Source organism: Mirounga angustirostris, unplaced genomic scaffold (genome assembly GCF_029215605.1).
Source record: "Mirounga angustirostris isolate CCGP_5_RB_7025 unplaced genomic scaffold, mMirAng1.0.hap1 SCAF_13, whole genome shotgun sequence".
NCBI lineage: Eukaryota > Metazoa > Chordata > Mammalia > Carnivora > Phocidae > Mirounga > Mirounga angustirostris.
This window is the reverse complement of record NW_026991721.1, coordinates 20885347-20910683: the sequence shown is the minus strand read 5'-3', so window position 1 is coordinate 20910683 and position 25337 is coordinate 20885347. Positions and strand designations below refer to the sequence as shown.

Sequence of the window (25337 nt, the reverse complement as noted above, 5' to 3'; positions counted from 1 at the left end):
TTGGTGAATCCTGAATGTGAATATCTTACATTCTTCCACTACAACCAGTTAAGTATCATTTTCTCAATTTTTTTTTTTTTTTTCTGGAAGGAATTCCCAACACAAAGTTTCCCCAGTCAGCAAAGAGGGCAGTTATAGAACACAACATTTAAGTTGTTTGGGTGCAAAATCAATGCACACTTCCTCTCTGCTTCTAAAGTAGAAATGAAGTTTCTCCAGTGCTGAATGTTACATCCTCATGTTATTGGGAAATTAATTCTAAATTTGCCAGAAGGGACTAAAAATACAGTTAACAGGAAAAACCTGGTAAGTAGCCTTCGTAACTCAAAGATTCAAAAAATGAACCCAGGCAAAAAGGTTTGAGCGGGCTTAAAATTTCAATAGATTTCTTACATGCTAAAATGTAAAAATCAGAGAGTAGAACATAAGGGAATTGAAAGACACTATTAGGACTATGTAATAACAACTTGGGGTTCAACCATCATATACTGGCATATACATAAAAGTGGAAAATGTAAGTCAAAGCTAAGACTTACTAGAACACATAAACAGGAATTCAAAAGCCACCTAGGAGCCAGCTCTCCGAGTGTCACCAGCACCAAGATCTCCCCCATGACAATGTCTTCCATTAAGATTGAATGTGTTTGGGCGCCTGGGTGGCTCAGATGGTTAAGCGTCTGCCTTCGGCTCAGGTCATGATCCCAGAGTCCTGGGATCGAGTCCCACATCGGGCTCCCCGCTCAGCGGGGAGCCTGCTTCTCCCTCTGACCCTCTCCCCTCTCATGCTGTTTCTCTCTCGCTCGCTCTCTAAAAAATAAATAAATAAAATCTTTAAAAAAAAAAAAAAAAGATTGAATGTGTTTTGCTGGAGAACTGCTGGTGCTGTGAGTCTCCAGGATGGAAGGAGTCGTCCAACCCTCTGCTCTTCTTAGATATTCTTGCAAAATGTTTGCCAGTGGGATTCACGTAGCAAGTGACTGTGGATGCCCCCATTAGTTCTGTGGCCCTTCACCAGTCAGGAGGAGATGCAGGTCGCCACCATTGGAAAAAATTCTGCACTTTGAACTGGGAATATCAGTCTGCAGTTGTCCCAGCAACAGTAGATAAAGACAAGAAAAACAACCGAATCAATGACAGGAGGGTAGATCCCGCTGGGAGATACTTTGGGGGCACCATGTCTGAGGAAAGAGCCCCGGCATTCTGGAGCCCCACCAGGAGTCTCTGTACTCCCTCTCTCCTGACCACCACGTGGACAAGTACTTTGACTAGGTGGACATCTCCAATGGATTGGATTGGACCCTGGACAACAAAAATCTTTTGTTACATTGACAGTCTCTCCTACTCTCCGGATGCCTTTGACTATGACCTGCAGATGGGGAAGATCTGTATATGCCTTCTTATTATTCCTCTTAATACTGCTGGTATTTTTTTCATATGTATGTAACTAGTAAGCTGCCTCTTCCTCAACTCCTATGAAAAGGTTCTTACTTGTTGAATAGATAACTGTATGATGTAAAAAAAAAGAAAAAGCTACTTAGCCATAGAACTCAATCTGGATGTTAATTATAATTTGGAAGAAAATTTTTAATTTTAAAAGATTTTAGGCATAGCTATATATTATCCATTTAATAATACGGAATGCTGTTTCCTTAAAACCAAAGAGAAAATATAAGAAGATAATGCAAAGAAGTTTTTCTTTACCTCTATTCTTTACAGTAGATGTGTTATAGTTCTGTCATCCTACAATCATATCAAAATAACTCAAGACTGAAATTACACATACATATCTGCTCCTACAGTAAAAGTTAATAACATTATTGTATAAAGTCTCATATATGGAGGGCTTGCATCAGAAAGTCAAGAAAAACACACTCTCTATGTCATTTATATAACTCTTGGAAATATGCAAAAACACTATTCATGGAAAGCAATATCAAATAAGGTATACATTTTCATAGATTCCATCTATTTTATCATATATCTTTGATGGTGAGTATTTGAAATTCAATTCTACCTGATTTATCTGCTATAATAATATATATTCAATGTCATTTTAAATTTTGCTTGGAATTATATAGTAGGATATGAGTTTCCTGGTCTTGGGATACAGCTATATTGACAGATATTAATAATCAATATATAAAATCTTTTTCTATGAAATAATTTGAGTTCATTTTTAAAAAAAGATTTTAAGTGAGAATAACTCATATGTTATAATAAAAAAGAAATATTGGCTGTGTGCTGTCTGATAAAGGAAAACTCTGTCCCAAACTAATTCTAGACCCTGTCTGCTAGTGCAGAATTAGCTTTGTAACCACTAGCCTCGGACCCTGTTCCCACATTGACTGGGCAGTACTACATTGAGTTAGGCTTCTGTTATTGCTCTAGGCTAAGGCAAAATTGGGAGAAATTGTAATAATATCACCTTGTGAATGAGACAGCATTATACTTTAGAGATTAGTAAACATAGCTCCCCAAAACTTAAATGACTTATTTGAAGATAATCAGTTTTAGCTTTGAAACAAAATAATTTTATTTCAAGCTTTATTATAGTTGCCTTTTGCAATTGCAGTTGTAGACAGTAGAACATAAAATTTTAACTCATTCTAGTTCTTTTGTAAAATGTTTGTGGGAAATGTAAATACATTTGTAAAAATTCATTAAAATTTCATGTATTCAAATCTTCCTATCATAAGATAGAAAGTTTCACTTAAATAATATATGTATTGTAGAATATTTTCTAATTTTCTTTTTTCTTTTCATTGTCAGGGCATAATTTTATCATTGAATCTATTGTAATGTGTTCTTCATTAAATTACAGTGTGCAGAGTGGTCAAAAGCTTTCTTTCCAGAGCACTACACTGAGCAATTTTTTTCCTAGAATTCTAATTTAGAAATACAAAGAGTAGTGGATCAGTAATTCAGAAAGAAGTCTCTGAGAATATATTTTTCAAGTTTATCCTACTGAGAGAAAATTTCATGAGTTACTAGCATGCCATGTTTGGACCTAATTGGAATTAAGAAAACAATTTCTAAGAGGAACATATAAGTTTCTTCACTTCTTTGCTTTTGTTTCTCTGAAGGGAGTGTTTTTGTATGTAGACATGAAGTCAACTGATCCCTGTCATTTGATTCAGTTTGAGCCCCTCAGTCATGAGCAATGTCCACTGAACTGCAGATTTTCATCAGAGAACAAGGCCACCTGTGAAGACAAAGCATGATGAATAGTTTGGCATTGTTACCCTGATGAGGAGCTGAACTTGGCAGTGGTGGGACCGAAATTAGTATAAAATCCATAGCTCATCTTTCATTAAATATCATTCCTCATGGGTCACAGCTTTGCCCAGATGTTTGGCAGCTAAGTGATATTCAAAACAAGCTTTTATCTTTAGCAAATATGAAGTAACCCATATAAAACTTTTACAAACAGAATTGCAGGTTATTTTTCTTTCTTTTTTTCCTTTCTTTTAGTACTCAGCTCCTTAAATAACTCCACTTTAATATTACCAATTACATGACTCGTGGCACATGATTTTAACTTTCTTGGTTTTTATACAACAAAAACAGAAGGTCTTGCAAATAGATTCCATTATACTTGAAGTGGCCTTTACTTAATAATTTTTTAACAACAAATTCTAAGAAGAAAGTACTTACATGGCTTCCATAAAATTGTTCTGGTTGATCTATCCTCAATGGTACCCTCTATTTACCTTCTAAATGCATCCTAGAGAAATAAAATTGCGACAATTTTGTTTTGTCTGTGTGTGTGTGTGTATATTCCTTTCTAAAATCATCTTCGTGAGTAGTCCAATCTTAAAATGTAATTAGAATTCTGGAATATATCTGCACAGTGTTCTACTACAACTTGTATGGTGAATCCATTTCTTCAACCCTTTAGGATAATGCATGTATTTTTCCTTTGTTTCAAACAAAAAATGTAAATATGATAAAAGTACTGTTTCAAATACCAGTACTACAAGTTAAAGAAATAGTTTTTACTGCTATAATTTTGGAGTCTATTATTTATAAATTGCCAAAATTTTTTCTCATATATGTTCACTTATTCTTCCCAATTCCTACCTCCCCCCCCCCAAACTAATAAAGCAGAGCTAGTTAAAATCTTGGCTAATCAAAAGAAATATGCTTCAATCCATAACCAGGAAATCAAGCTTCTTTCACCAAATTCAACTGAGATGATATGCCAATACAATATGAATAATCATTTGCTATCCCAATTTTTTTTCTCAAACTATTATTTCCATTACAAGTTCTATACATTTGAGATAATATCTTAATGATGAAAAACCCATAGAGAGCTTAGGAAAGTTTCTAATAGAGAATAATACTTTTGCCCAAAACTATAACTCTGAGTTAGGGATTAATTTTAGATTTGGATTTAGTAAACTTCTCTGTGTATAGACCAGTGTTCGAAGTTAAAAACATATATATATATATATATATATATATATATATATATATATATATATATATATATATATATATATATATGTACAAAAATATTTTTTTACTGTGCAATACATATGATACATCATGCTAAACACTACTGAAGATGCAAGCAGAGACCAACAATGATCCTAACTCGAGGAGGGGGAGGAAATGCTTTATAGACTGTGATCACAACTTTATTGAGCATGTGATCAATTTATAGGTTCAGTCTAGCATTTTAAAAATACAAAATAAGAGTTCCTTGGTGGCTCAGTCTTTTAAGCATCCCAGTTTTGATTTTTGCTAAGGTCATGATCTCAGGGTCATGAGATCAAGCTCTGGATGGGGCTCCTCAGTGGGCATAGAGCCTGCTTGGGATTCCCTCTCTCCTTTTCCCTCTGCCCCCTACCCTGTGCACACTTTTTCTCTCCCTCTCTTTCAAATAATTATACATATATATATATAATTATACACACATACCTATATAAAATAGAGTAAGATAGTATATATTAGGATACCAGGTTATATGACAAAACAGATGGAGGAAAATAAAAGAGATTGGGATAGGATAGAATAGATGAGTGTAATGGTGGAAGGTTAGAATGGAATACAACAGAATAGAATCAAACGTATTAGAGCAGCTTGAATGATAAAGGTAAGGATAAGCATATATACATTGGATAACCCTATAAAATGTATTTTTTACTGAAAGTACCAGTCAAAAAGAGTTTGGAAGCTACCACTGTGGGTAAAAATAAATAAATACAAGTAATCATAATATAAATAAGAAAGTGTTAAAAGTTTTAAAAAGTTGACATACAGAAATTCAGAGATAGGAAGAAATTTCTTCACTTAGGAAAATGTGAAGATTATTCCAATAAGTCTGTAGCATTTTTGTGACATAGAAAAGACTTTCTTCAGAGAATAAAGGGGAAGATGCAGGGAGATGGCTGGGATGAGAAGGGAGGTGATGGCTCTGTGAATACTTCTTAGAAAGAGGGTCTTTTTCCCCTATAAACATCAGTAATAGTACATATATAATATATATCTAGTTAGATATAGGTAATTGTATCTATAATTAACTATATGTAATTTATATATTATAGATATATAATAATATAATAAAATATGTTATCTATATATAAAATAAATATCAATTATTTGATAAAATTTGTACTTCTTTAAATTTTAGGTCCACTTTAAAATAATAAGGTTATTGTAAAAATAACTCTGACTTTTCCATTCCTAGCATGTCAAAGATAGCATCCTAGGTACTTTCTGTCATCCAACCTGTGTAAAATATCACGAGGTAGATGTGCTTGTTGTTCCCACTTCAGAGGATGAAAATGAACTCTGAGAGGGTAGGGAATTTACTTCTTGGTCATGCATGTAGTTTATGAGTGACTGAGCACAGATTTAACACCAGGCTGTTTTACTCCTGAGCTGCTGGTGTAGAAGAACCATCACTTTCTCCGAACTCTCAGAAAGTATAATGATATCTGACTAAAGGAAACTTTTCGCTAAATACATGCAGATGCTTCACTATGATGAAATGTCTCTCAGGTATAAGAAAACTTTCAAATATGTGAGTGTTGCCTACACCATCTAAAACATCTCACAGTAACAAAATAATCTGCCCTTTTTTTTTCTTTCTTTCTTTCTTCTTTCTTTCTTTCTTTCTTTCTCTTTCTTTCTTCCTTCCTTCCTTCCTTCCTTCCTTCCTTCCTTCCTTCCTTCCTTCCTTCCTTCCTTCCTTCCTTCCCTCCCTCTTTCTTTCTTTCTTTCTTTCTTTCTTTCTTTCTTTCTTTCTTTCTTTCTTTCTTTTTCTTTCTCTTTCTTTCTTCCTTTCTTCCTTTCTTCCTTCCTTCCTTCCTTCCTTTCTTTCTTTCTTTCTTTCTTTCTTCTTTCTTCCTTCTTCTTTCTTTCTTTTCTTTCTTTCCTCTCTTTTTTCTTTCTTTCTTTCTTTTTTTTCCTTTCTTTTCTTCCTTCCTTCCTTTCTTCTTTCTTTCTTCCTTCCTTCCTTCCTTCCTTCCTTCCTTCCTTCCTTCCTTCCTTCCTTCCTTCCTTTCTTTCTTTCTTTCTTTCTTTCTTTCTTTCTTTCTTTCTTTCTTTCTTTCTTTCTTTCTTTCTTTCTTTCTTCTTTCTTTCTTTCTTTCAATAGGTTTTCCAAGTTGGTTCAAACCAATGTCAACTTTCTGAATCTGATCCAGTGATCCACAATGCATTTAAGGAATAAAAGCTTACCCTCACTTTTCTCCAGATGGATTTCTGGATATGAGTTTCATTTCTTTTGGCACCAAATGCTAAAACCTCCAGTAATCACAATGCAGATGTGCAACAAGACAATTTTAGCTACAGCCTCATGCATAAAGTACAGCTCAATTTGTATGAAAAAAAGTTTGAAAGAAACATATTGGGATGCTTGTCTATTTACATTTTAATGGGATATGGGTCTGGGGCTATATTTTCTATTATATGGAACTAGTTTCCTTGCAAAGCATTGTGAATACTGCTGACATTTTGCCTTAGTGGCTCTCAATCATTTAAATATAACATTTGAGCTTACATAATCTTCCAACATATTTAATTTTGTTCTGAAGTTCACAAAATTAGCCCCTAGAGCTTAAGTGCAACGTGTAAATAAGTGTTTTACAAAATGCCAGAAAGAAACGATCAATGCCAATAGAATGAGAGAGTATTTTAAGAATTTTTATAACTATTTACAGAGCAGTTGGTAAAGAGCAGCCTGATGGTAACCCAGTCTTTTCTCTGGCATTATGTTCCTTGAATCTGGGGGAAATTTAAAATGATGATGTCTTTAATATTTTAATATGCTCCACTCCAGTTAGAGCCTTTATTTTTTCTTCAAAGTGATGTAAACCTATGAAATCCCCTTCCATCTAATCATGTTTCACTTTACTAGCTAACATTTAACAATTTAAACAACAATATATGTAATATGCATCTGCACAACTTCCCCATGGTAGTTGAAGCCTTACTATGTGCTCTCTCTTCATTACTTCTTCCTCATACCTCCCAGAGAAATTCACAGTCTTGAATTAGGTGCTTATCATTACCTGAATATCTTTATAATTTTCTTATCTATATCGTTTTGAATGTTTTAGCATTATCTTTAAACAGCATAGTATTTTACACATGCATATATTCATATATATATATATATATATATATATATATATATATATAAAATTGTAACTTACCTTGTGTTTTTAAGCAATTAATTTCTAGGATCTATCCATATTGAAACATGCAGTTTTAATTTACTTATTCTAATCAATGTATGGTATATCATTGCAAGAATATTCCTGATATTATTGAGTTGTTCTCTTTTGGATGAGAAATGACTTTTTTCTCCAGTTTTTTAGTAATGCTAATGGACATTCATATTAGCAAATAAACAAAGTGGAATTGCTAATTTGAAGAATATGATAATCTACAAATTAGTTAGATATTGTTATATATTGGTGCTAAGTGGGGTGCTGTTGTAACAATACCAAAAAAAAATGTGGAAATAGCTTTGAAATTGGTTAATATGTAGGGCCTAGAAGACCTTAGACCATAATTACAAAAAAAAAAAAAAAAAAAAAAAGCCTAGATTGCCTTGACTAGTTTGTTAGTAGAAATATGGAAGTTGAAGACTATCGGTGAGGGCTCAGAATGAAATAATGATCATGGTAGATAAAACTTATGTAATGTATGGATGTTGAAGGCATTCTCAGTGATGGGCTCAGATGGACCCATCTATCTTCCTCTCTCTCTCTTTCTTAGTTATCTGGGTGTAATTAATATAATCACAACATTCCTTATTAGAGGGAATGGACACACACACACAGATTCCAGATATCTCTTCTGTAAAATTAAGAAAATATTGTATATACTTCCTCAGATTAAAATTTTAGGTTTTCTTTTGAGACATTTTATTAGCAATTAGAAGACATTGGGGAGGGTAACAAAAATAATAGCATCAATATTATCAAAGTTAATAACAATATAGATTTATAAGTTTCTATATAAAATATTATTTATTAAATCATACATTATTTATTGATGAGATGAAATGTTGGGGCCTCCTATTACTTACATTCTGGTGGAGAGAGATTGAAAATAATAAGTAAAATTTATAGTATAATAGATAAATACTTTATAGAAAAATAAATTAAAAAGTAGGAAAAGACACTGCAGTGGTTAAGGGACTTGATTTTAACTGCATTGTTAAATAGGATTGTTATGACAGTTTTCACTGAAATATTAGCCTGGATTTCTTCCATGAACAGGAAAGGTATATGAGCTCATGGAAGATATCCAGATTAAGATTTACTCTTCTGAAATGCATTTTCCAAAATGCATTGCAGCAGGCAATTTTTCCATATGTAAGAAAGACAAGGGTCAGATATATGTAGCTATCTGGGGGAGGAGAATTCAAGTGGAAGGGAACATCATGTGCAAAGAACTTGAGGCAAAAACATGCCTCCTGTATTTGAAAATCACCAAAAAACCACTGTAGCTTGAAGAGAAGGAACAAAGGAAATACTGGTAGGAAATGAGGCCTGAGAATTAAGGCAATGGGGGAAATCCTGAAGAACTTTTGAGGAATTGACACAATGTGGGCTTTTACTCTCGGTAAGTTAAAAAAGTGTTAGACAATTTTGAGCAGAAGAGGGACACAATATGACTTACATGTTAACAAAAGCCTGTACAAGGGCAGGAGAGGAGCATGGAAACCAATACAAAGGACATCGTTTCATCTATGTGAGAGAGTGGCTTGGGCCAGGGTGGTAATGGTGGAGTAGGTGACCAGACAGATTCCATGCGCATTTTCAGTAAGATTTCCTAATGATCATCATAAGGGGTAGGAGACACAAAGAAATCAAGAATACCTTCAATGTTTTTGACCAGAGCCAAAGGATAGATTTGAGGTCTACTGCAATGATTGCATAAAATGTAGGTTTAGGGAGAAAATCAGGATTTCAGTTCTGAACAGCTTGTGTCCTCGACACCTAAGTAAGGATATCAAATATGCAGCTGAAGCCTGGAATTTAGCAAAATGATCTAGAGATTTTTTAGTCCTTAGAGCATTTTTCTAAAGTGCATTCCATATTCTTCTAGGTCTGTACCAGGTTAATAAGTCATAAACACAGAGCTTATGTAATCAGAATTTCTGGGAAATGTTGAGTTAATATGAACAGGTTTTCTTACTTTAGTATTTCTCAGAATCATCAATATGATAATGTAATTTTGATACATAAAAATTAAGACATAATATTTAGAATTTTCCAACTTTGTTCTATCTGGACCCTCTCTTTTCACAGAAAATTCTGGGGGCTGTTGTTTTGAAAGGAACATATTGCACAAAAACTATGACAACTACTCTGAGAGTATTATTCTTATTTTACAAGTGAGAAAATCAAGGATCAAAGAATTTGAGTATTGTTCAAGGTCACATACTTGGGATTCAAGCTCAAATCAATTCTTCTCATTGTTTAATTGAACTCATGAAAAAGAAGGAAGGGTGGCAATATGGGTGCATGTGATTTTCACTCTATAGATTGGGTGAAGCAGAAGAGGCCAAGCAAAATGCCCCAGGACTTGGTACCAGATCCCTAGTGGAAGGAGCAGAAAGCCATAGTGTTAATAGGAGTGAGCCAGAGCATACTGTTTGATTCTACTTAGTTCTGGCTTGAAGTATTTTAACTAATAATGGCTCTATAACTCAAAATAGTGTGGAGAGGTTGAAGAATACCTTTAAATTAGCGTGGAAAGTTTTCCTCTAATATATATATATATATAAACTATGTGGATGATTGGAAGTTTTTCCTAGCCCAAATTACTCTGTGTCTCTTCAGCCACAGTGATCCTGAGATGTGAATCAACAAGATACATTTTATCCGATTAGATAAGGATCAGATGGTGGCAGAGTGGTGAGAAATAATAAATATCATTGCACCAAAAGAATAAAATAATGAACCATTTGAAATCAAGCTTTCAGGAAATTATAGTTCAATAGTTTGAAATTGTATTTATCATTCTCTGAAGTTTGGGTTGTCTAAAGAATTGAATCTCAAATATGACCTGAGGTTCCACAGAGGTGGAAGGACATCAAAATGGGCTGCAAACTGAGCCCCCCAGTGGCTCTTAACTGTTGCTAACAACCAATTCCACAGACTGTAATTTTGTGTCTTGAATTTCTGGCTATTTGCTAATAATGTACTTAGTGATGAAGGATTACTAAAATTGTTATTCATAAAGTTTAGCACCTTTCTAACATTTACTGATGGCTTTAATTCCATGTTCTATAAACAAGATTAGCTGCCATGCAATGTTTGGCAAAGTTGTAAAAGTCTATCTGTGCATGTATACATGCAAGAGACAAAAATAACAGGATTATCTAGCTTGCTGTTTAAGTTATAGGAAGCAGTATCTTCAAAAATCATATAATACTTTTGAGAGAGTATAGGAAAAGCAAGAGGGACTTAAATCCTATAAAGCCTCTGGTCTGAGGCAAGGGTTAAAAGTTTCCATAAGCTTAGAGACAAACACCTCCTTCCAAGAACAAGAGATAACAGCGTTAGGGCATAATGGTTGCCTGGGCAAAGATGGAAGCAACAATTTAAAAGCCTGCTTGCACAATTATTTCTATTTTCCAGGAGCCCTAAAAGAATGTCAACCATGGAGAAAGGCATGCTGTGATTGTCTTGTGTCCACTAAGAAGTAAGGATCACAAGATAATGACCATGGGACTGAAGGACACCCCACCCCCCACTCCCAGCCCCCTTCACCCTTTAAGAAAGTGCCTTTATAAGCCCCACCCATTAACCCTCAGAGAGCAACATCACTCTTTCCTAACTGCTCCCTTGTATACAGGTTATCTCTGATAAACTCCACTCTTTTCTTTCTCTCGAGTTCAGTGTTCATTCCTATGACCTTGAGACTTAAGAACCTGGTCTTGGGGGCCCAGTAACACTACGTTTATCCCAAGACTGTTCAGATTCTCCAGGATAGTTGGGGTAGCTGTTATATTCTCCATCATTTCTTTACTAACTCTACAAATTCACCTTACCTTCTAAATGGTTTCAGGCTCTACTTCTCTACTAGAGTGACAAAGTAAGGAATCTACTCTAAAAACATACTCTCCAAATGAGCTTCTTGACCTGTATGAGATGATGGATGTTCACGGCTGGAGGTAAAGAGAGGCAGTCGTAACGTTTCAGTTAACAGGAGGAGTCTTAATGTCAGGAACATGTGAGTTTAAATTTTGGCTTTATAATTTATGGTCTGAGACTTTTTAGGAACAGGACAGTTACTTAACTTCTTTAAGTATCAAATTTCTGCTTTGTAAATGCCAATAAGGACAATTGCCTCATAAAGTTTTGGAGTTAAATTAAAGGAGAGAAATCATGTAAAGCACTTAGCACATTATACAGGAAGCAACTGGTAGATGTCAGCAAAGGAAGAAATCTTGTTTTACGTGGTAAATCTTGAGATTCTTGTGCAGCTGTATTTGTTGGTTCTATCTAAAGAGAATTTAAGGCACTTAAATGTATTCAATAAACTCAAGAAAAGTTCTATGAAAATGGCCCGTTTAACAAATCTCATCTCTGCCCCAGATAGTTCCCATTCCTGAGTCAAAGAGCACAAGGCCCAGATATTGATAGACATTTGCTTCTAGATTTTGACAAGGTCATCATCCTACAGCTCTACCAATGGGCTGCACAGCCTGAAGAGAGAAGCTGTCCCTTACGGAATCTGTGTCCATTGCAAAGTCATAAGCTACCATGGCAAATTTCAATAGAATTGATATTTTCTTACTGAAAGATAAACAGCAAAGAGGTAGAAAACAATGGGAAAAAATTATACTTATGTGTATAACAAAATAAATAGAAAGTAATCTGATGTGTTAAAGAATCAAAGTCAAAAGTTAATTTTAATAATGATGCATCTGCTTTTCAGTATGACACAAATTAAATTACTATTATTTCAAGTATTTATTGTTAGTAGTTATATTAGTAGAATATATAACTAGAAATATATAGTAGAAATATTATTTCACTATTATTGCCAATTTCAAGGCAGTGGATAGCCTTGGCTTTAGATCTAAAGAAGAAGTTGATAAGACCTAACATCTGAAGGAAATGATTAGTAGGTACAATCATTATGGTTTACTTGTTGAACAATTTATTTAGATATTAATTAAATCCCATGCTTAAGGATAAAAGCAGAATGAGCCCAAACAAATGTTAATAGACCTCTGTTAATAGAGATAATTTATACATCACCTGTATAAACTTTGTATGATTACTGGTAAGTTGAGAACCAGTTCTGATTGCCAGTTAGCTTTTAGAGATGAGTAGGCATGAAGATGTGAGATTAGCTGGGTGGCATCATGAAACAGGAACAGAAAGGGCATGATAGAGAAAATAGGACTGAGAAAATAATTTATAATTAATTATAGAAATGATAAAATTTTTAAAAATTTATTAAAAGTTGCCATAAATATTTCTTTTGTTTAACTTTGTGTATTTAAGTAAAATGATGACATGCTTTATTAGTAAGGTGAGAATTGCTCTTATGACATATACAAATTTAATCAGAGAAAGGGGCTTGTATAATAAAGTTTCCCTGAAACTTCATTTGTGTTATTTTCTAGGGACTGTACCAATTAAGTGAAATGCATATACGAGCACTTGATCAATATAAACCAATGTAAGAACCAAGAGGCTAAAAAAATCATTCATAAAAATTGAAATACGTAACAAAATAGTTTGCCACTGAGACTTAGCTGAACCCTGTTTCTGATTCACACACACTACTACTAACCTCAATATTGATCTAATAATAAATATTTCAGTTGAAACAAATCACAAATCATTGGTATTATTAAATAATTGGGGGTAAAATTCTAGCAAGCTACTTTATTGAATTATGTAGGCCTTAAACATCTCTTTATCAGGTTACTATTGAGTAAGGTAGATGATGTACGTGCCATACATCAGGAGACAGCCGATGGCCTTCAAACAGATGAGGTATCAATCTTCTCATTTTACACTGAGACAGGAAAGGCTCAAAAAGATTAATAGGTTCAAACCCTCCAGTATATGGGGCTTGAAAATAAGTAGTATTCCTAGCTACTTTGATCAAGTAAATCAAAGAGATTTCTCAAAGCATGGCAGCACGAGGTCAAAGAACTAAATAGAGATAAAATAAAATAACAATGTATAAAACTTTTTACGCTCCAATTTTTATTCTCAACTTCAACAGAATCAGAACAATCAAAGGAAAATCTTACTGTGATAGTATTTACGTGTCATAGTCAGGAATTGCTTGAAGTTAGAAGAGAATTCCATATCTCAAGTCGTGTGCCCTTTTTTCTTATTTACAAACATTTTGCTGCAGAGAAATAAAAGCCAATGTCAATGTTGAACATGTCTGTCTATCACTACAAATGCATCTTGTTTCCTTAGAACAAGCACTTCCTAAGCAGCATGAAATTGGGGCCATTATTGCCCATCCTTAATTAGATGAGATATTTCTTTGCATAGAGGAAACATGAATATAAAAGAAAACATTTATCTAAATATGATGTAGAAGAATCAATGGATTGTTTACATGCTGCTGGCAAAGAATTGGGGGGAAGCAAGATAAACAAGTATTTTTTTTTTTTTTAAGATTTTATTTATTTGCAAGAGAGAGAATGAGAGACAGAGAGCATGAGAGGGAGGAGGGTCAAAGGGAGAAGCAGACTCCAGGGAGCCCAACGCGGGACTCGATCCCGGGACTCCAGGATCATGACCTGAGCCAAAGGCAGTCACTTAACCAACTGAGCCACCCAGGCGCCCACAAGATAAACAAGTATTAAACATAATTTAGGGAGAACATAATTTCAGGATATAGAAAAGAGAAAGAGGAAGAAGAGAACAAAGATGAAGATGTTAAAATAAAGAGAAGTACAAAGGGAAGAAGAAGGAATAAGACGCAGAGGACATTGAGAGGGAGAAATCAGAAAAAAAAATATATCAAGACAATAAGATGTGAAATAGAGCTGAAGGCAGACATAGAATTTGAAGAATATTTTAAAAAACTAGAATTAGAGAATTATTTTAAAAGCCATAGACAGTGTCTTCTAAGACCGAAGACCATGAAGGAGAATGTAAAAAAGTTCAAGCTGCAAGTTTCCAATTCATTGTCAGTTAAAAATAAGAGAGTAAAAAAGTTTCAATTACTCATGATATTCCTTAGTTAAACCTAATATTGAGATTGAATGAGGTAATCCGAGCAAACTGCTCAGAAGAGTGCTTGACACCTAGTAAGTGCTCGATAATTGTTGGTTATTAGTATTCCTTATAATCTAGTTTAGAGGTTTGCCAGACTGTGAAGAACCAAGGTAGAATATATTTGAGGCCCAATAAATTCTAAGCAATAATCTGCATGTCAAATGATAACTCTAAATGCTCTTGTAACCCGTGATACATTTTAACCTTCTATGTATTTCACTGCACCTCCCACATCATATAGTTTCAAGATTGAGGCAAAATTCTTTTTTAAGATTTTATTTATTTGAGAGAAAGAAAGAGAGAGAGAGCATGAGCGGGGGGAGTGGGGCTGGGGGTGGGGAGTAGGGGCAGAGGCAGAGGGAGAAGCAGGTTTCCTGCTGAGCAGGAACCCTGTGGCAGGGCTCAATCCCTGAGATTATGACCTGAGCCAAAGTCAAATGCTTAACTAACTGAGCCACCCAGGAACCCCAAGACTGAGGCAAAATTCTTAGTTTACAATGATCTGGTGGTAGAAAGTATGTAAGTTTTTATTTAATTTTGTAATGTAAAGAATTATACGCTATCCTTAAATAAGCCTAAATTTCAGAGAAGAAATCATCAAAATCTCTGGGTAGGCCTAAGTGACTCTCTACATATCTCTAACAGAAGCTATTTCTCATATTTAAAGATTTCTTCAAGGAAATGGATACTTTTATTCTAAGAGGGTATTTCTTGATAGGATTAATGTTTGAGTTGTTTTTCCGATGGAGGTGAAGGAACATCTTTAGACGTAAGAATTATGCAGGTATTCTAATGACTGTTATTTTCAGCAGTATCATTCACATTTTATATGTATCAATTCAGACACAGGTGCAAACATTCGCTTGTCAATTATTAACAATCAGTGAGTGTTCTTCAAGCCCCATTTCCTTACAGAATTTTGAAATGGAAAAGAAAGAACTAAAGGCAAATAATAATTTTCTTTTGTTACACAATTAATTCTAGGATAATAAAATACATGATAAAATACAATTATTACTAATAAAATTATCAGCAAGAAAAGTATAAGCCACTTTAGAATGGAGAACCACACTGATTCACTGTGATTCAAACTCTTCAGACTGAAATGCAACATATTACTTCTTCTATTGGAGTTCATTGAAACTCCACACACAGTGCTCACATTTAGTTTGTTCTGATTTTGTGATACCCCCAAATTAAAAAGATTATGGCTTCTACTCAACTAAACAATCTCTAAGTAGATATTTTTTTTTATGTGTGTTTACCTGTGAAGTTTCCTGGCATCACGTCTTATTCTGTAGGTATTTAGCAACACCTTTTTGTGTTCTGAATTATCAGGTGCTGTTTTAGTTTTGTCAATGCAAAAGGAAAAGAAAACCTTTTAACTGGGCACTGTGGGGCCAAGAAAACGTAAAAGGCCATCCTGTTGATATTTAATTCTCACAACCACCTTGCAAACCTGAGAATTTTGACCCTTTTAACATATGAGGAAATGGAGTCTGGGGGTTAGTGAGTTTCCCAAGGTTATGCCATGGTCTTATTGATTCCAGAGTTCTGATACTTTTAACAATAACACAAGCAACAGACGAGATCATGAATTAGCAGTCTTACAATTTAGGATTCAAGCTTCTTAGTCTTTGATATATTACAACTAACTAATAAGCCTTTTTATCTTGGCCTTATCACCATAAATCACATTCTCTTTGTTTAAAATTGGGGAAGTTTTTTGTAGTGTCTATAATTTATTTTAAAATATATAACTTAACTACTGCTGAAATGTTACATGTGTGCAAGTTAGATTAAAGGATAATCCAGGCCAACAAACATGCTATAAAGAAAGCAGGCAACTTATTATCCATTTCTGAATTAAAATCCACTGTTTTGCTAAGCAGTATAATGAAAGCTCAAAAATGAGTTTTTATCAATAAAGATAGTGTTCTGTTATATGGTATGATCAATGTTAGAGATGGGATATCCCTGGTAAAATTAAAGGTATTCAGGATATTTTACAAGAGCTGAAAACCACTTTAGAGGCATCCCTCAGATTTTACAAACATAGGATAAGAATCCAGTGAAGCCTTGAGGCTGTACTCAGAAAAGGTTCACAAGGTTTGATCCCTGAACTGTGCCAGTGACCAACTATGGATGATTTCTTGATGCCAGATGTCAACCATAAGGCACAAACCTTGCTTATGGAAATTTGTTGTATCTACCCCAAGTAAACTTTTAAGTAAGGTGGGACTGGGGTTCCCAAAAAGACAAAGTACAGGGACTTTACCAACAGCTTGCTAATAAATATTTGTTTCATAAGCATCTGTTTGAGGGAGGAAATTTGTTCTGAAGTCTTGCATTTTAACCAGGGGCATGGGAGCAGAGGCATAGTTAAACCTCACTTGTCTCAAAGATTTTTGGCAGCTACTATTTATCTCCCCAAAAAAAAAAAAAAAAAAAAAAAGAACTTCAGAGGGGCATAGGGTCAGATTGCCTTAGAACAGTGAGCAACAGTTTGTGCAATGACCCATGAGATGCTTTGAATATATGCAGAAGCAGGAATCTATACTAAGTCTTTTGGACTTGGAGAGAAATTTAAGTGGAATTTTGTTTCTAGGGTATAAGACACCACTAAGTTTACTATTTAACGATCAACTTTGTACTTTCTTTTCCTTTCTTTTTTTTTTTTTAAACCCTGTGTGTGTGTGTGTGTGTGTTTAAAAAAATGGCATACAATTTATACACAATGTTACATTAGTTTCAAGTGTCAAACCCTTCCTTTTGAAGAGCATTCTATTATTGGCATCATTCCCTATCATACAGACATACTTATACCTCATAAGGCAATTTACCCACTAAAGGATTCCTTATCACTCCTACTTCCTTACAGCAGGGCTGGAGTTTTCTAATTATGACAACATGGAGAAGGAAAACATCTGTGCTGTCAATGCTGAACAGCAATAGCTCTCAGTAAGTGAAGAAAAGAGCTTTCAGATACTTTAAATATTTGAGGGATTAAATGGAAGTTTGCTACTGATGTCTCCTTGAGTAGTCCTTTGGGAGGCTCAGGAGAGCATCTGGGTATGTGTAACATAATAAATGGAAATTTAAGAAAAAGAAGAAAAGAGGCATTTATTGTATAATGAGTTTTAATAGCTGTTTACAGCCCCCAAATAAATGGTATTGGAAACACCAAGAAATCTCTCCATTATATCCCATAGCTTCAGCTATTGGTTCATAAGGACATTCCAAAATGCACTAGTACTAAGTTAGACCAGTGGACCAATTCACCCAGTCTCAACTTGGTTACACCAATACAAGTCTTATATGACAACATTCTCAAAGCACAAATGCCTCAATTGCTCCCTAAATCACTTCAGAAAAGTCCTAAACTCTTTAACATGATATACATAACCTTTAAGGATTAGAATCACTTCACACTCCATTTATTCACCACCCCCTCCAGAGCTGTGAACTTTCCCCTTTCTCCAGCTCGAGCCCTAGAGCCGTAGCAACGGCCTGTACTGATCTCAGTCATCAAGTCAGAGTGTGTTTGGTGCCAACTGGTAAAGAGAGACTACCACTGACCATCTGGTCTGACTCAGTGTCTACCCCTTACGCTACTAACACTTTACTATGTCATTAATGAGTAAGGGCATGAATGAGCAAATGAGCTGCTGAGTAATAATACCATCAAAGTTCTCTTAAAGCTTGGCATGCACAAGTAGAAAAATACTCCAGGTCTCGGGGCACCTGGGTGGCTCAGTCGTTAAGCGTCTGCCTTCGGCTCAGGTCATGATCCCAGGGTCCTGGGATCGAGTCCTGCATCGGGCTCCCTGCTCTGCAGGGAGTCTGCTTCTCCCTCTCCCATTCCCCCTGCTTGTGTTCCCTCTCTCACTGTGTCTCTCTCTGTCAAATAAATAAAATCTTAAAAAAAAAAAAAAAAGAAAGAAAAATACTCCAGGTCTCATGCATTACTGTTTCCACAAAATGAAATTAAAATTTCCACACAAATTCACCTCTATTACCTTTAACAGTGATGCCAAACACTGAGTTGATTTTTCTACTTTTTTAAGCACTTTATTGGTTCTGCTTCCAATGACTTCTAGACTTTTGCTTTGACCTGGAAGTTAGAGAAAAAAGTTCATCATTGTGATAGTGTTTGGACTACCTTTTTCAAATGTTTTACCATATGTTCGGGATTTGTGCTTGATATGTTCTGATTTACCATATGCTCTTGTTCTCACTAAAATATACCCATTCCTACATACCAGATCCACACAGCCCCAACACACAGCACTATGCTTTATTCTTAGTTACTTGGCACTTCCACACACCAAAATATATCCTGCTGCAAGTCTGGAAATTTCTCAGTAAAATAGTTTTATCCAGGTCATTTACAAGAAAATCCTACATGAGATTGTTCATATTGCTTAATCTAAAAGCTACAACTTTAACATTTTTTACTTTTGAAGCTTTCTCCAAGCATACTATAGCACTGTACAAATTTTAAAAATGAAAAAATGCACAGAAAATGGCCATAAAAAATTAAAGTATTATCCTAATGCAAAATATGATCATTGTAATTATGATCATATTTAATCTCTACATATTCTTCAGTCCAGATCTATGAATAGGCTAAAACTGCCTCAATTCTTCAAAGCTCCTCATTTTCAAGACATGATAAAAGTGCATTACATTTCTTGGACCCTGCTTATACATATTCATACTGACCTTTGACAATTTATCAAGCATAGGTTTCTGGCTTCCAGGCTAGCCAAACTCCTCTTTATCAGTACACATGTGAGAATCTTTTCTGAGATTTTTCACATAAGAGTCATGGTGACTAAAAGAAGTGAGGTCAGAGCAGGAAGAATAGTGGGCTAAGGGTCAGAAGCCCTGAATTTGGGTTCCAAACCTGCCATTTTTGGTTTGCGTGCACTCACTTCTCTGAGCCTCAGTACCCTCATATGTAAGTCGGAAATAATGATGCTAAACTCATTTCTATGCAAAAAAAAAAAAAAAGATATGTGTCAAAATGTTTTGGGATCTGCAGTATAGAAATACTAGGTATTTTTTTTTTCCCTCTGATCTCAGCATAGCTTAGAAGATTTGAGGCTTCATCACAGGCCATCTGAGTCATATATCAAATTCATTTCATTCAAATGAAAGCAATCACTGTGTGGTTAATATGTGCCAGACTCTGGGCCGAGCACTTTACTTGCATGATCTCACACAAAACTCATTAAAAACCCGGAAAAGAAGTATTATGATCCTCATTTACATCAAGAAAGCTGAGTCACAATAAGCTTTAGTAATTTGCCCAAATGTTGGAACTGACATATTAAAATAAATCGAACCATTTTTGGTTTTTTGTTTCTGTTTTTCCTTTTGGATACACGTGAAGACACTGAATTCCTTTTACAAACCAGGAAAAGTAAAAAGTCGATCTTTGAGAACAGCAGTGACTATCTTTAGAAACAAAAATCATTTATTGGCAGTGCAGAAAGACATACTAAGAATGAATAGAAATTAAATGTCTCAATATAAAAACATACAAACAAGAAAACAGAAAGAGGACTCCAGTTTCTAAGATTTAATTTGCAGATGCAGGTATCACAGACTCACAAATCTCAGAGTTTGCAAGTCTTTAGGTTACTAGTCCAGCACTACTGTTTTTAGCTCCTGGCCTCATCCCCTTGGAAACATCTTCCTGAAGTAGGCTTCTAGATCACTCATCTTCAGCTGCTCTGTTTCTCTCCACAATACCTGATGAATGGTATTCACGGCCACAATAAACACACATGGACTTGAGCTGAGACAATGAAAAAAAAAACAATCTCTGATTTGTGAGCCATTCTTGCAAGGATAGTTATTAAAATACTTCTTTTACTCTGAATTAAGTGATACTTAAGTCACTTTGGCTCAAAGTGCCATAAACACTTCGTATTTTTCTTCATTCTAAAAGGAAGCCCTCCCAAATTTTAGTAATTCAAGCTATAATAGTAGCAAATGCCTCCAATACAATAGCCTGTCATGATGTTGATGGTAGAATTCTCTTCTGCCCTATCTTTCTGCAACTCACGTGACAGGTGATACCAGTTTGCTCTGGTTCAAAATGACATAAAACTTCATTCAATCGAACATAAATAAAAAGTGAAAATTTACTTTTTCGTTTAGTCACCAAATCCAGAGACATGGTTTACTTCATGTACGATTTGATCCTGGTACATCATGGCATCAGGACCCCAACTTCTTTTCTACACTATTCTTTCCCGTCTTCTGTCTCCCCTATGCCCACTTTATCTTCAGACTGCCACCTCCTCACACTATGTATTTTCACAGTGCACAATCACTGTTATACACAGTGATCACAGAGGATGAATATTTGTGCCCAAACTCCCTGGAAAGACCCAGAAACTCACCGTCCTGGGATCAGTTTAGGTCATGTGCCAAACATGAGCCAATCTCTATGACCTAGAATGGACTGCATTGATTGGCTCAACCTTGACCATGTGTTGAATACCTGGCGAATACTGTCCGCTTCCGAGAAACCACAGAGACCCACCTCCCCTGAGCCCACCAAAAAAATCAGAAGCTGTTGGAAAGGGGAAAAGGAAGCTAATGCAGAGAGTATAGCCTGAAAAGCTCTCTTGAGAACTCTTCTCTGAAGAGATCTCCTTCCCCTTTTACACAACCAGATAGAAAATTCTCTCCTTTCTTAAACTTAATTTTTTTTCTCATAGATTCCACCCATTAATCTACATTCTTCCCTTGTAGATCCACAGAACAGATTGTATCCTTGCTTTTGCTCTCTGTGGCTGATATTTATCAATAGGATATCTTATTCTCACAGTTTACTCCCTTGAATAGTAAAAAATTAGCTTCCAGTACTTTGTATGCACTTAAATAAGGATATCTCAAGAAAATAAACAAAGAGTATATTAATATTCAATTTATCTGCTGATTTTCAAGGAAACCTAGTGATTTATGAGGGTTTATCTTGACATTTCATAGAGAAAAGGTATTTCTAAGTATTAATCAAAACACATTTAGTATTCTATAGCTTATAGAATGGATTGTAATGAATGTGACTGGTCTCTTTATTTCTGGATGCAGAAAGGTAGATTTTGTTTAACTTCTTTAATGCCAGGTTAATAGAGGCACATTGGAGCCCCTGAAGTCCTTGGACCTTGAGTGGAATTATTTTAAGGCCCTAATTCTTCACAACAGGGAGTCAGAGAAAGTGTTGTCAGTTCTCTTTTTTTTTTTTTTTTTTAAGATTTTATTTATTTATTTGAGAGAGCATGAGAGGGGAGACAGTCAGAGGGTGAAGCAGACTCCCCGCTGAGCAGGGAGCCCGATGTGGGACTCGATCCCAGGACTCCAGGATCATGACCTGAGCCGAAGGCAGTCGCTTAACCAACTGAGCCACCCAGGCGCCCCATGTCAGTTCTCTTATAAGTTTATTGAAAGGCCTTCCCATGCCACAGAAGCTTAGAGATATAAGTAGATGCTTGCCTCTCCCCAAGACCCCAAATGGCATTCCTTTTGGATAAATCTTTTAAGATTACCTATCATAGTTTAATCATTCTTTTAAAAGGGTTGTGCCTTTCCCACACCAGCACTTGTCTCATTTTTCATGGAGAAGAACTACGTCTACTTTTTCTGTAGTAGGAGGGGAATATGACCTTAAAGGGTGGAGGAAACAAGCTTAAACCTAGAGGCTTCTTAGAGTGTTGCTATGGATTATACTGGATATTAACTATGAGAGAGTATTTAGAATTACACTAGTGGTTTTTCTTCATCCCAAACCTGACAAATGAATTGATAAATGTGACACTGGCATTTTATTTCTAGTAAACAGATGGTGTGTTCCAATTAGATGTTAGTACATTGTGAATTGTGATGGGTCTACTAGAAGAGAAATCTGTGATGCCCCAACCATGAAAATAAAAGTACTCTAAATTTGTTTTTGAATGAAATACACTTTTTTATTCCAACTATGGGTCGAATCAGTGATCAAAAATCAATGATCACACACACGATACTTTCAATTAAATTGGCAAAGTGTGTGTGTACATCTGCACATGGGCGTGCACATACACACACAGGATGCTTTCAATTAAATTACCAAATTGTTGTGTAAAGATTCATAGATTCAAAGATTATATTAGTCATGGCACTTACTGAGAACAACACTGAGAAACTAAATCACTTATTAGATCAGGAAGAAACATTACAAACATGAGTTCTAGGTGTTTAAACTGTCATAACTGGGAAAATAAGTGGATACCAGCTGGACAAGTTAATCTTTGAAAACAGCTGGTTCAATCCAGAATATGCCGATAACTGCCTTAAGTGGTCAGCTAACTGTTATCAGGTTAGAATATGATTATTTAAAAGAAAATCATATAGCTGTCATATGTCTTTTGAATTATCTATTTTAAAATCTTAGTTTTTAAAAATAGGTAAGATGATATGGCCATCTTTTTCCATTAATGATTAATAACTAACTCAGATATTAACATTTCAGAGTCCTAGAAATGTCCACTATTATTTCTTCCTAAGAGTGAAGTGAAATATATATCATAATAAAATTAAGGTGTCAGATTCCCAGATGAAATAGCATTCTTCACATTTATGAGTGTTTAAGACCCAAAGTGCATTATTTAGACATTCTATAACCACAAATTAGCATTTTGTCTAATAACATGGATTAAAAGGTATGTACAAGAAGTCCTGTTTTCAGTATCATGAAACTAAAGATACGCTTCTGAGATTTTCAGCTAACTGATATGGGAAAAAAACATTTCTGTGGGTGAATTTACTGGGTATTCCGAGTTGAATTGTGTCCTCCAGGAAGATGTATTGAAGTCTTAACCCCCAGTACCTCAGAAAATTATCTTATTTAGAAGGAGGGTTGTTGCAGATGTAATTAGTTAAAATAAGGTCATAATGGTATAGGGTGGGCTCTTAATCCAATATGACTGATGTCTTTATAAGGAGAAGGTATGAAGGTACATTGGGCAAGTATAACAGTGAAGGCAGAGACTGAAGTTATGCCCTAGCAGGCTAAGGAAAACTGAGCATTGCTGGCAACTGCCCTAGAGAAGAAGGCAGGGAGTGGACTCTCCCCTAGAGTCATTGAGAGATCTTGATCCTGCAAACACATTGATTTCAGACTTCTAGCCTCTGGAACTGTGAGAGAATAAATTTCTGTAGTTTAAGCCACCCAGTTTGTCATACTTTATTATGGCAGCTCTAGGAAACTAATACAGATTTTAAAGCAATAGGACCTTTGGTTTCACAGTTCTTGAGGCTGGAAGCCCCAAATCAAGGATTTTTTCAGAGTCACGCTTCTTCCAAAGCCTCTAGGGAAAGATTTTTCCTTTGCCCCTTCCAGCTTCTGGTAACCCTAGGTGTTTCTTGGCTTTTGGAATCATAACTCCAATCTGCTTTCATACATGACCTTCTTCCCTCTGTATCTCTGTGTCTTCCCATGTCATTCTCCTCCCTGTGTCTCTCTTTTCTTATGTGGATACCAGTCATATTGGATTAGGACCCACTTTAGTTCAGTCTAACTTCATCTTGATTACACGTGCAAGTACTCTATTTCCATATAAGGTCACACTAACAGATATGGGGAGTAGGACTTCAACACTTCTTTCAGTGGGCCACAATTCAAGCCATAACACTAAGCAAGGAAATTTAAGATTAAAATGTAATGGAAATATGTTAGGTCCCAATTATCAATAGAATTCCGGTGTATGCTCTTCAACATCCCCTCTTGAAGGTAGCATAACCTAGAGTCTAAATCATACTCCATAGAAAATAAGCTAAAATTGATTGCTAGACATGTGTTAGTTTATGTACCATTTGAAAGGAAAAAAAAAAAAAAAAACGCTACAAATTACATTACAACAGAGTGTTTTCTCAGCATTTAAGCTGTATACTTATTAAAGCCTTCTTTTGGACTTAATTGGACATGAATATCTTTTCATACATTACTTTTGTGCATACATCAAAAGAAAAATAAAAGCAACATAATTTGGGTAATGAATTCTAAAATGTCTACATTCCCAGAATCTTTATTCTTTTGAATCAACCAACTCAAGAGTCAAAATGCTTATTTTTGTCCACACGAGATCATCCTCTCTGTTATCAGTAGCATTGGCAGGATAACATTACTAACCTACTTCAGGAATATTATTCAACATCTAGTCACCATCAACCCTCTTCTTCCCACAGCCATTTGATTTCTAGGAGGAAATACTCAGGATCATCTTTCAATCCTGTGACAACTATTCTTCAAGTTAAATGCTGACAATTTCTGATGATCAGTAATACATGGAAAATAATAATTATAATAGCAATTTTAATAAGATAACATCACATGAAAGAGATATTCCAATTTCAGAGATGTGGTAATGTGAAAAGAAAATGTGCTTAAGAAATAAGGTTTCTGAACATTTTTAGTGACAGAAAATTGAATATCGCAAAAAGTAGCCTATTCTGTAAATAATGATTCCTTTTCAAAAGCTTTCCCAATTGTTAAGTAAACTCTGGCCCCATCACTTTAAACTGTCTTTTGCCATTCTGCCACTTTCT

General features: G+C 35.1%; 1 pseudogene; it reads left to right on the top strand.

The window, feature by feature from the left end:
- Positions 1 to 225: 225 nt before the first annotated feature.
- On the top strand, positions 226 to 1444 carry LOC123857991 (regucalcin-like; annotated as a pseudogene).
- Positions 1445 to 25337: the final 23893 nt, after the last annotated feature.